Source organism: Stenella coeruleoalba (genome assembly GCF_951394435.1).
Source record: "Stenella coeruleoalba genome assembly, chromosome: 12".
Taxonomy (NCBI): Eukaryota; Metazoa; Chordata; class Mammalia; order Artiodactyla; family Delphinidae; genus Stenella; species Stenella coeruleoalba.
In genome coordinates this window covers 22,712,119-22,725,556 of record NC_137158.1, presented here as the reverse complement: position 1 = coordinate 22,725,556, position 13,438 = coordinate 22,712,119, and positions in this window count along the sequence as shown.

Here is a 13,438-nt window from a genome sequence, read left to right as displayed (position 1 = left end):
GGACATTGGTATTTGATGACATTTTCTTGAAAATCAACTAGTAGACCTCTCAACTCAAGAGGAAAAAAACTATGTTTTTCAGTATTTGTTGCCAATAATAAAATTGGAACTATCAGGGAAAAATTGGAATTTTGGAAAACTCGTATCTGCCATCATGAGCTTAACAGCTTTTCAGGGCTGAGAGATTTTCCTGATGTGACTGGAGATGATATTTTAAAATGAAATTTTTAAAGTATTATATGAGGAAATGTGCCAAGATTTGGAAGATCTGCATAACTTAGTGAAATAATATTTTCCAAATGACCAAAGTATGCTTTCAAAACCATGCATGGGTAAAAAATTCATTCAAGATAGAAGGTAAACCAATAGATTTTAAAGTAAGAATTTATTGATTTGATTTCAGATTCTGTATCTTGTTGAGCTTTGGTGCGGTATCAAAGAAGAATATCTACAATTATGTGAAAACACTATTAAAATACACTTCTCTTTTCCAGCTACATATCTGTGTAAAGTCAGATATTTGTCATATACTTCAACCAAAACAACGTATCACAACAGTGATTGCAGATACAGGTGTCTATTAAGCAAGACATTAATTTACAAAAATGTAAAACAATGCCATGATTCTTTTTTCTTTTGAGATGTGCAATTTAGTTTTATTTATCTATTTATTTTTAATTTTTTGGCCTCACCCTGAGGCATGTGGGATCTTAGTTCCCTGACCAGGGATCCAACCCGCGGCCCCTGCACTGAAAGGCAGAGTCTTAACCACTGGACCACCAGGGAAGTCCCAATGCTATGATTCTTAATATATATGATATTTATGTTACCACATGATGGGTTATTATTTTTTTAATGAATTAATACATATATATTTTAAACATCTCAGTTTTAACTTCTAATATAGCAAATATTTATAGGCATAACTCATATAAATAAGATCTCTTTAAGAGTTCTAAATTGTTTTAAAGAGTATAAATGGCTCCTGAGTCATGTCTTTCCATCCTCCCAAATATTGTTAACTGCTGATGTAGTTCAGTGTTTCCTAAGACACACTGTTGATCATACATGAGATGGTTCTAATGGGAGCACAGGTAAACGTTAAAATATTTTGTAACTCCAAATTTATTTAAAATTTTTATGGCAAATGATACTGGCTTACCATTTTTTATAATTTTATAAAGTTTCCTCTTTTCATACATTTATTTATATTTTTAAAAATCAGTTTAATGGAAACACACAAAAATGGTGATGGCTGTATGTGAATGACTGAAGTGTGGGAAATCCTGGTTCCCAGAATATGTTTTCAAAAGTGTATATTGCATAGGCTTATTTTTTCTAACTTGGGTCGTCTCACTCAACATTTTTACATATGAACGATACGAAAAAGCAGAATTTGCTTAGAAAACAAATTATTATCCCTGGCATTCAGACCACAAAGTTCCACTGGAGGCCTGGATAATTGGTTTGGCTTGGCTATCTACAGTAACAATTTGAAGTGTCCATCTCATTTTGAGTTTTGTAGACTTAGTTCTAGTTACACAACAAGTAGCATTACTTGGTGAAATAGAGACCATTACTCCCCAGTTTATTTACTTTAATCTCACCAACAAGCTATGTCAACCTCTGGGTTTCACCTGAACCAGGAAACATCCCAAACTCATGTTGTATGGACCTTGACTGATACCGCTCTTCACTTTCTAACTCCATGGACAGTGGCTTGGGAGCCAGTCTTGAGAAACCGGGGTGTCTAGGGGGTGGAGTGCTGAAGCCAGCATCAGGATACCCGATTTTGTCCTGAGGCCCGGACGAGTCAGCCTCTCCAGACCTGACTTTCCTTCTCTGCAAAACAAGGGTTTGAACTAAATGATCTTGCAGTTCAAACAGCCAGACTCAGAAGACGACTAGAAATAGCTTCTGGGAGAGCCATTTGTCTCAGAGACCCTGAAGGGATGGGAGCATCCACCCCAATGAGGTGCCACTCAGGCCTCTGAATGCCAGGCTGCCTTTATGGACTGGACTCCATTTCCATTTAGACAGTGTGATTTTATCTTAATCTGTGACTCTGCAATGGCACCAGAACTTAACATAATTAAAGGAAGGGTTCTGTGAAAAATGCCAGTGGTAGTTTGATAGGGATTGCACTGAATCTGTAGATTGCTTTGGGTAGTAGAGTCATTTTCACAATGTTGATTCTTCCAGTCCAAGAACATGGTATCTCTCTCCATCTATTTGTATCATCTTTAATTTCTTTCATCAGTGTCTTATAATTTTCTTCATACAGGTCTTTTGTCTCCTTAGGTAGGTTTATTCCTAGATATTTTATTCTTTTTGTTGCAATGGTAAATGGGAGTGTTTTCTTAATTTCTCTTTCAGATTTTCCATCATTAGTGTATAAGAATGCCAGAGATTTCTATGCATTAATTTTGTATCCTGCTACTTTACCAAATTCATTGATTAGCTCTAGTAGTCTTCTGGGAGCATCTTTAGGATTCTCTATGTATAGTATCATGTCATGTGCAAACAGTGACAGCTTTACTTCTTCTTTTCCGATTTGGATTCCTTTTATTTCTTTTTCTTCTCTGACTGCTGTGGCTAAAACTTCCAAAACTATGTTGAATAAGAGTGGTGAGAGTGGGGTACCTTGTCTTGTTCCTGATCTTAGTGAAAATGGTTTCAGTTTTTCACCATTGAGGACAATGTTGGCTGTGGGTTTGTCATGTATGGCCTTTATTATGTTGAGGAAAGTTCCCTCTATGCCTACTTTCTGGAGGGTTTTTATCATAAATGGGTGTTGAATTTTGTCGAGAGCTTTCTCTGCATCTATTTACAATAGCCAGGACATGGAAGCAACCTAAGTGTCCATCAACAGATGAATGGATAAAGAAGATGTGGCCCATATATACAACGGAATATTACTCAGCCATAAAAAGAAATGAAATTGAGTTATTTGTAGTGAGGTGGATGGACCTAGAGTCTGTCATACAGAGCGAAATAAGTCAGAAAGAGAAAAACAAATACCATATGCTAACACATATATATGGAATCTAAGAAAAAAAAAAAGGTCATGAAGAACATAGGGGTAAGATGGGAATACAGACCTACTAGAGCATGGACTTGAGGATATGGGGAGGGGGAGGGGGAGGCTGTGACAAGGTGAGAGAGTGGCATGGACATATATACACTACTAAGCGTAAAGTGAATAGCTAGTGAGAAGCAGCCGCGTAGCACAGGGAGATCAGCTCAGTGCTTTGTGACCACCTAGAGGGGTGGGATAGGGAGGGTGGGAGGGAGGGAGACGCAAGAAGGAAGAGATATGGGAACATGCGTATATGTATAACTGATTCACTTTGTTATAAAGCAGAAACTAACACACCATTGTAAAGCAATTATACTACAATAAAGATGTTAAAAAAAAAAAAGGAAGGGGGTGTATATGTCCGACGGGTGACAAGGCCTGGCTGCCTGAGCCCCAGGAACTGCGAGTTCTAACCTTGGCGCTGACGCTGTCTCGGGACACATCATGGACCCTTTCTAAAACCTAAATAGCTGCCGGCCAACAGCATTAGCCCATCTCCCAGGACTGTTGTGAGAAGTAATTTCTAAAGATAGCACCGTAAAAGAGTTTGCAAAATGAAGTGCTAAACTGAAACTTGAGCAACACGCTGAGTATTCTTACCCCATGGAGCTAACTAATAAGTATAAATTTGCTATTAGTTGAAAAGTCCTTAAGAATATAACTACTTGATCAATACAACACCAGTAGCCTGGCAAATTAGCGTGAAGCCACAGGCCTGAGACCTGAAAGAAATTAAATTGGTGCTTGATACAAATTGGACTGTGAGCAAGGAGATTTCTGGGAATTTCAAATCTAGCCCATGAAACCAGAGCCATATTCTACACCTTCAGGGCTGCGTGCACGTGATGACTGGTCCACATTGTGACACACGTTACTCATACTATAGTAAATGTGAGAAGACTAACAAAAATGTTTTTTGTTAGCCCAGGAAATTCTAACATCTATCTGCAAGACTGACATATGAAATGTGCCTTTATAATGGACTTGAGAATCTGTTTTAGAAATGAAAATAAAAAGTGTTACCGTTATTACTCGAAATAAATTTATTGATACCTTTTAAAATAAGTTCATTTAAACTAGGCAATTTAAGAATTAACTAGAGGGAGGGAGGGGCGGGTGGGGAAAGAGAGCGAGAGTGCTCAGTTTATTTGGACGCTAGTTTGTGTTTTTCCTCTAAGTCCTGTACAGGGCAACTTAGCAGGAGAATTGCAATACCTATGGGGACGAAGGTGTGTGTATGTGTGTGGACAACACCCACACAGAAACTGGGAAAGGAAAGCAGCTGGAATAGTCAATTGAGCTAGTCCTCCCTGGAGAGTTGTAGTCATTCGTCCACTGGCTGGTGGGTCAGTTTTTCTGTTTACCTTTTCTTGGTGATGAAAGCTAGCCACAGCTGTCTTTAGGGCAGCCTCCTTCAAGGAAGTGCTTCAATGCTGGCATAAGGAAAGGCCTAAATGAATGAATTATAAGAGTTTTGGTCACCTCCGTGTGTCTGTATACTCCCTCTCTGCCTGCCTAGCCCACCTTGCAAACCCAGCAACAGTCCGTCCTCCTAGGACAGCAGCAGGCTGCCTTGATTGCCCTGTGTTCTTTTGCTGGATACAAAGGTTTAGTCATGGTCAGATTCCCTCGCCTCATTTCCATGGAGTTAAACTAAATGACAGGTTGGCACTCTGTCTTGTCTCTCGGAGTCAGCAGGAAATGGCAACGCCACTGAGACCAATCTGAAGGGAAAAGATACTTTTTGCTGGAACCAGCCTACCCAAACATTTCTTATTCCACAGGTAGTCAATGAAGTATTAATGACTTAGAGATTTAAAAGCCCCAAAACAAAGACCTTATTCCAGGCTTCACCTTCCAGGTTTGCCCTTTAGAGAACTTTGTACCTACAGGCAACTATAACTTGGGAAACAGACTCCAAATTAAGTTATCCCAGAGTCTGGGCCATCTGAGCACAGGCTTGATGACACAAAGAGAGCAGGGTCTCCTTTGCAACATTTGCTCTACCCATCCAGTGAAGGACCAAAGATGACTGTCTGTTTGATCTGTTGATAGGGTATGTTCCTCTTGCCCATTATTCCACTGCACTGAGTTGAAAAACAGCAGTTCTTTGCCACTTGCCAGGCTGCGATAAAAGAAAAGAAAACTCAGGGAAGAGGAGAAAAGGGAATCAGATGATCTGATTATCAACCAAGTGTGCACACAAAGCTCTCTGTGGAAAGCTTCATTCTTTTATGGGCGTTAAATAAGGGTCATTTTAACAGCTGTTACTCTGCCACTACTTGTTGGCATCTAAAAATATGTCAGAAGCTGTAATACAGACCAGGGATGAAACTTCCATTTTTTTCCCAAGTGTCTTCTCTTTTCTTCTGAAACCTAGTAACCCACAAATGATAACTTAATTCCTTGAGCAATGGAAATTAAGTCATTAGTCTTAATGTCCAGTTCACTAAAATGCATCAGATGACTAAGCATGTGATGCAAAATTGTCAGAGTTAGAGAAAATAACATACTTATATGTAATTTTTTGAGAGGAGACAAATTGTTTGCAAGAAGTACCACCCCAGGCGCATTTAGTGAGTTTTGCTGGAGGGGTGGAGGTGGTGAATAGATTCCCTGGGAATTTTTGTCTCCCTTTAGTCAGATGGTCTGTCTCTAAAACAGCACCCTGAGCAAACCGCCACCCTTCCATCCAAAAAAAAAAAAGAAAGAACAAAAGGAAGAATTCCTAAAAGTTAGGAAATTGAATGTTTCTTTTTGCTATTGTTTTCATACTAAATAGGAACATGAAAGAAATCTTTCACTCAGCAGCTGCATCTAATTTAATATGAAGCTCCCAGAAGAGGAGTGAACAGGATGTGATGAGGAACCATGAAACAGGGATGCTAATATTTTGCGAGGCATCTGGTACTGTTCCACCACCTAGAAATCTAAGAATCAAATTAGCAGATTCAGTTCCGCCAGAGCGATCGAATTATTGTCAAAAGGATTTTGCAAAGCAGGCTCTTCCTTCCCAACATCTGCTCTACCTACCCATCCAGCAAAGAACCAAAAATGACCGTCTATTTGATTTGTTGAGAAGGGACATTTTGCCCGTTGCTGGTTGGTCCAGCTACATCCTGCACCTTTTATCATAAGATTCTTGGTTAGTGAATCAGTCAACACTAACAAACTAGTGCACCCGTTGGTCCATATAGAGGTGATTTAAATATTTTATTTGAGTCATAAAATATTGAATTGTAACATTTTTACATATTTTGTAAATATGTTAAAAGTGTGTCAAGATTTCAAGTGAACGTCCAAGCATCCCCTCCAGCAAATAAATAAAAGCAGTCCTTTTTTTTTAGCCATGAAAGGAAGAGCGATAAGGGTTACCCTGACATTCTACTCAGAAATTTTTAATCTGCTTGAGAAGTATAATTTAATCCTAGAAAATTGCAGAGGTTACTACCGAGGACTGCTGTTCATCCTTGCCCTACTATTGGAATCGGATGACAGATTGCTGGGCAAAATCTGTTAGGCAAAAAAGCTGAAACGAAAAGTTGCCAGGGACTTGACCTGCCAATGTCTTGGGAGAGGTAAGGAATGAAAGAGTATTTATTTGTCTGGGATGGCATGTGTATGCTTTGGCCTTTTCATAGAGTCATTTCTCTTCCCTCCAACCAAAATGGAAACTGGAGTTCCAGTGTACATCAGTCATACTGGATTCGAAGACAACTGACTGGAAACTGACCAGTGAGGATGTGGCTTGTGTAGCTCAAATTTATGACGGTACATCTGCTCTGAGTGGTGTCTTGATTGGAAGCCAGGAACTCTTCCGTCAGCCACATCCATATGCTATGCATGTGTTCACTGCTACGCACATTTTTTAAATTTAGCTCTTGTGGGTACATGTTATACACTTTTCCCCTGTACGTGATTTTCTAAAATATGCTTTAGAAAATATACACAATCTTTTTAAAGTCTTTGCTGACTCACTGGGGGTTCTTTTGAATGTTTTCCTTTTGAAAGCCTTGAGTTAAGTAGTCAAAAGTGTACAACTAAACCTCCTCTTGGTCTGCTAAGATCAAAATCTACTGCTTAGTCTAACGCAGCTATTATGACTGCATTGAACTTTTCAAAGGAATTAGGAGTGTTATTTGAAAAGCTGATACTTTTAGAGTGGGTGACCGCAAAATAATTGGATGAGAGCAACATAATTGATTGATTCAATAAATGCAGCCTATAAATGAGCCAGTTTGGAATATTATATGGAACAAACATCTGAATATTTCACGTTCAGCCAGTCATCTTATCGTATGGCCAGCCATGAATTAAAGGAGAAGAAAAATAACCCCCCAGAAATGGCTTTATAAAGCATATTTCTAGATGTCTTCCCTGAGGAAGAATAACCTTCTATTCAATCTAGCTGATATCTTTAGGGTCGCTGCATTTGATGAAATGATAAAGGGAAAAAACATTACAGGATTTTACCCAAGGCTGGGAGCCACTGAGAACTACACTTGAGACTGGATAACACGACACACTTCATGAATCTTTCTTAAGGCTGCTCTATAAACTCAACTGTTTTCAAAGAAGCATTCAGAGTAGTATGAGACATCACATGCCTGACTAATAGTGCATTCCTATAGGGTCTAGTGACTCCCCCGTACTCTTTCCAAGTCAGACATAAATCCATGGTGCGCACATTAACAGCCTGGCCATCTCTGCTCTTGAAAGCAGTAGTAATGCTGTGTATTTCCTTGTGATAAAGGGTGAGGGACCAATTTATCATTCACTTGAAAATCTTATCCAGCTAGAAAGAAGCCATTCAGTTTCTCTGGACATTCACAAACATTTGGTTTTATTCCACATTCACCTAAAAATCAGCCTTTTTTCTCCTACCACGGAAGGCACATTGTCACTCAATGCTAGCTTGGTCCCTGTGGTGGCTCTGTGTCCAACTCATCCAGCCAGTCACTGAGTCCTGCCTCTACTTGCTCCTAATTTCTCTCATCACCCCCTTGTCTCTGTGCCCACTGTTGCTGGCTTATTTCAGACGCTCTTCATCCTGGATTACTGTCATACCCCCCCTCTAGCCTACTTCTCTACTTAATCCTCCATGCTGCTGCCAGAAGGATATTTTTAACCTTTGATGCTGAAATAATTTTAGGCTCACAGAGAAGTTGCAAAATCAGTACAGAGTTTCTGTATACCACTCAGCCAGCATCCCTTAATACTAATCTATGACCAGAGTACAATTACCAAAGAATTTTTTTTAACCAGACTCTAATCATGTCATTTCTTAGCTTAGAATCCTCCCATGGTTCCTCAGCACCTTCAAGATAGTGCAGATCCCTTGGTGTGACTGCACTGCCCTTCACAATCCGATCCGCTCAGCTTCCCTGCTTTTCTACCTGTGATGGTTAATTTTATGTTGACTTGGCTGGGTCACGGGACGCCCAGCTATTTGGTTGAATACTAGCTCTGGGTGTGTCTGTGAGGGTGTTTGAGAGTCCCATTTGAATCTGTAGACTGAGTAAAGCAGACTGCCCTCCCCACTGTGGGTGGGCATCATCCAATCTGTTGGGCCTGATTCAAACAAAAAGGCAAACGAAGGGAGAATTCACTCTCCCTGCACAACTGCTTGAGGTGTGACATTGCTCTTCTGCCCTCAGACTGGGACTTATACCATTGGCACTCCTGAGGCCTTTGGACTCAGACTGGAACTACACCACTGGCTTCCTGAGTCTCCAGCTCCCAGACCACAGATAGTTGGACTTCTCAGTCTCCATAATCAGGTGAGACAGTTCCTCATAATAAGCTCCTCCTCCCCACATCTCATGCACACACACGCCCACAGTTCTATTTCTCTGCAGAACTCTAATACGCTACCCAAGCTCTCCACACCTTCTGCAGGAAACTACACATAGTTTCTTGAATTTGTTCTGATTCCTCCGGGCCTTTGCACATACTGTTTTCGCTCCCTTGGATGCCCTTCATTCCGCTCTCCACCCCCACTTTCCAAACCTTCCTGCTTTCATTTGACGAACACTGACCTGGCCTTCAAGAGTCTGCTCTGTCCTGTTCTCTGACTCAGCACCGATGCATTGTTTGTCATCGCTGTCACTGTCATACTCTGTTATCATCTCTGCTCACCAGAGCCTCTCCTACAATTTCTAGGACAGTAGCTGCTAACCGTAATGAGTTTTCAGTATATCTAGAGCAGAGGCCAGCAAACTCTAGCCCCCGTGCCAAATCCCACCCTCCTCCTGTTTGGCAAATAAGGTTTTGTCGGAACACAGCCACGCTCATTGATTTCTGTCTTATCTGTGGCTGCTTTCGCACGACAGTGGCACAATTGAGTGGCTGTGACAGAGATTATATGGCCCACAAGTATAAAATATTTACTGTCTGCTAAAAGAAAAAGTTTGTCAATCACTAGTCTAGTGCATAAACCAAGAATCGACTTCATTTCGTATTTGATTATCAAGGGCAATGTGTGCTAGAAGTCAATTAGTTGGTCTAAAAAAGACCTTTTTGCAGTGAATTAATTGTCATCATTATATATTAAGTGGAAATTGGCAAAGATGTTTTAAAATAACAATTTCCAGTGGTGGCAAGGGTACAGGAAATGGTCACTCTCACCCACTGCTGCTGTGAGTGTAAATTAGTACATTATTTCTGGAGGGCAATTTGACAATACATTTCCAAAGCATTAAAATACTGCATAACCTTTGTTCCAGAAATTTCACTTCTAGGAATTTGCCCTAAGGAGTAATCATAGATTTGCACAAGGTACACTACCTTGCTCACTGGAGCATTATTTCCAATATGGAGAAATTATATCAACTAAATACCACCGAAATGGCTAGAAGAAAAAAATGGTTAAATAAATTATATTTCATCAACAGCCTGGGAAATTAATTGTAGCCATTTCAAATCATAGGAGAACACATATCAATATAGGGAAATCCTCACAATATAAAGTTTTAAAACTGTAAGTGAAGTACGATGCCATTTTGATTTTTTAACTATTATAGGTAATACATGCACAGAAACAAAGAAAAAGCCTAAAAGGAAATATGCATGAAGGTTAACAGGAATTATTTCTATTGTGTCTGATATTTATTTTCTTTGCTGTTCATCTCTGAATTTTCTACAATAAAGCTATTTTACTTTGGTAATTATAGGTTTTTTAGAAAGAAAAATAAGCAGTTCTCCCATTCCCTATGATTTGGAAGGATTTTCACTTCTTAAAATTACATAATTTCAAATAAAGCAGGTAAAATTAAAGATGCTCTTGCTGAATAGAGGTCGGGGGTAAGAAATGCCTCTCCCCCCCATCCCCACATCAAGAGCATCAACACAAGGCAGCTGGAACACTGACCAGGAGAAGGAAAAATTGCTCCCTTGGGCATGTCAATATCGGGGTAATTTGTTGCCTAAGGTCAACTACCATGAACCTTAAACAAAGATCAGTGGCAAAAAAAGGCTGAAATCTGTAAACTTTCAGGGGTACAGGAATATGGGATGAGCTGTCCACCTGATTTCAAGTAACTAGTTTTATTGATTTTTTTTCTCACTTTCAGCTGGATGTGAAGTATTATGTAGACACAGTATTTGAAAACAGCCTCACACATAGTTGACCCTCCAACAGACAAGGAAAATTAAAATCTAGTAGGCCAAACAACTGCAATGAATGACGTGTGTGTGTGTGTGGGGGGGGGGGGTAGGTAGAGGTGGGGAAGCACTATGAGTGCAGATGGAATTTTCTGATTCATAAATCCGTGGACTTTTTTTGTCTGTGGGTGAAAATTTGTATAGCCTTTATTTAAAAATCTGGTTGAAAAATTGGTCTATTTTCTAAACTGTCAAGTGTTTCCTTATTTGCCCTAAATCAATCCCTGCCACTCCAGCCAGGCCCTCCACATTGCCTCCTATTCCCTCTTCCTTCCTATCCCCTCCCTGCTTCTCTACTTCTCTACTTCCTCTTTCTAAAATACGCTATGACTGTGGCCTGCTAAAGTAGACAAGGGCGGGGTTTCTCAAACTGTGGTCCAGGCATCAGCTTCACCTGAAGAGCTTGTTTAAATGGCAAAACCCCAGAACCTGCCCCAGACAGACCAAGTCTGAATGTCTGAGGCTGAGCCCCAGGTTCTGTACCAGCATCAAGGTCCCCATCACCAAGCTGCTCCATAATAAAGTTTGAGAATTTCTGGTCTGAGAATTTCTGGTCAGTGAGTGCCAGCATTTCTGGTCAGTGAGTGCCAGCATTTCTGGTGAGTACCAGCATTTCTGGTCAGTGAGTACCAGCATTTCTGGTCAGTGAGTGCCAGCATTTCTGGTCAGTGAGTGCCAGCATTTCTGGGTTGATCCATTTTTACTGAGACTTTGGTGAGATGAAATGACTCAAAACATAAATGTAAAGGCTAAAATGTCAAGGACTGTTGAGGAATCTTGTTTAGGGAGGGGGTGATACCTTTTGGCTTATTCTCTTCCTCACCCGCAAAAGCCACATCAGTTTGCCTTCAGTTAGGAGAAGCAATCATTCTCTTAGGGAGGAGAACAGGGCCGGTCCAAGGGGAAATTAACTAGTAAAGCCATATTAATTGTTAAGGTCTTTAAGAATTTTGCACTCTTGGAGTACTTGATCTTTAAAAATTTTCCTTGTTCTTAGCCCTAAAAGTATCAATTCTAAGTCCCAGAGGGATTACTTTTTACTTTACTACCCTACTTCTTTATTTGCATTTATAAACCCATTCCTTAATCAATCCGCCCTTCAAAAAAATCTTTTGATTGAAATAACACCTTGACTGGCATTGCTGATTGGAGTTTTAAGTCTTTAAAACTTAATTTGAATGAATGTATTACTAGCTGGATAAGGTATGGCATTAAGTTTGGGGAAGCGGTATCCTTGTTTCTCCAGTCTGATATGTAGTGATAGGCAAAGAGGGATCTCTTCTGGGGAGAAAAAAAATCTTTCATTTTTCCTTTCATTTGCATTCATATCCACATCAATTTTAAGTGCAGTAATTACAACTCTGCAACTATATTCTCAACCTCAGTCTACATTTCTGGGGGAAAAAAATGGAACATATTGTAATGCCACATTATTTTAAATTGCCAGTAGAGTCCATTATATATTCAACTCCCACACAATAACCCTTATCTAGTCACCATCTTACTTAATCTCCACGGTTTCAAAGGTGAGCTATTGCGCTGGTTGACGAGGTACAGACTGCTGAGTTTGATCTTTTTTTTTTGGTAGGAAATATTCTTTATTCTTAAAACAGGATAATCCAGTGACTGTCATACAATGTGAACATTCTCATGACTAGAGATCTCTGATGATCCTATGATGATGTAATATAGAACATTGTGGAATTCCAGGTGATAGTTACAATTAGATAGCTCTGGCAGGGAGAACCAGGGAAATTAAAGGTCTGCTAGACTCCCTAAGAAAGCAAAGGGTCATTTCCAAGGAGGTCAGCTAAGAAGGGGCAAGTAAGTACAATAGGTCTAAATAGGCAAGATGACAGCTATAAGGGTCATAAGATCTATACCTGTGAGCAAAGTTGAACTCTGATCTGCTCATTCTAACTTTGCTGTATGTTTCTTATACTAATTTACACTCTTTGCTGAACATGGACCACCATACTTAGCCCAAAGGTAATAGTAATAACAATAATACAATTTATTGAGCACTTGTTACATTCAAACACTTTGCTTAGATTTTATTTTAATTAATTTATTTTTTAACATCTTTATTGGCGTATAATTGCTTTATAATGGTGTGTTTCTGCTTTATAACAAAGTGAATCAGCTATACATATACATATATCCCCATATCTCCTCCTTCTTGCGTCTCCCTCCCACCCTCCCTATCCCACCCCTCTAGGTGGTCACAAAGCACCGAGCTGATCTCCCTGTGCTACGCGGCTGCTTCCCACTAGCTATCTGTTTTACACTTGGTAGTGTATATATGTCCATGCCAGTCTCTCACTTCGTCCCAGCTTACCCTTCCCCCTCCCCGTGTTCTCCAGTCCATGGCTGGGTTTGATCCTAATAGGAGTTGAAAGATATTCATCAGACTCTTGCCTCTCTAAGGTTCTGCAGCAGATAACAAAATTGTGAAATGCTCCATTTAAAAGACTGAAGATTGACAAGCTCACAGCTATTCCCATTTTCTTCTTTCAGAGGACATTTTGGTATTGCTCTGACAGAAACACCTCTGCAAATGAGGGTATCGTAAAAGCTTTGCCTAATAAACTGTAATGCTTCCAGACTCCCAGGTCAGAGAGAAGCATTATAGTTTCTGTTGCCGTGTAAATGTGACAAGCTGTGATGGGAGCTTTTGCTGTTCATCCCTGAATTATA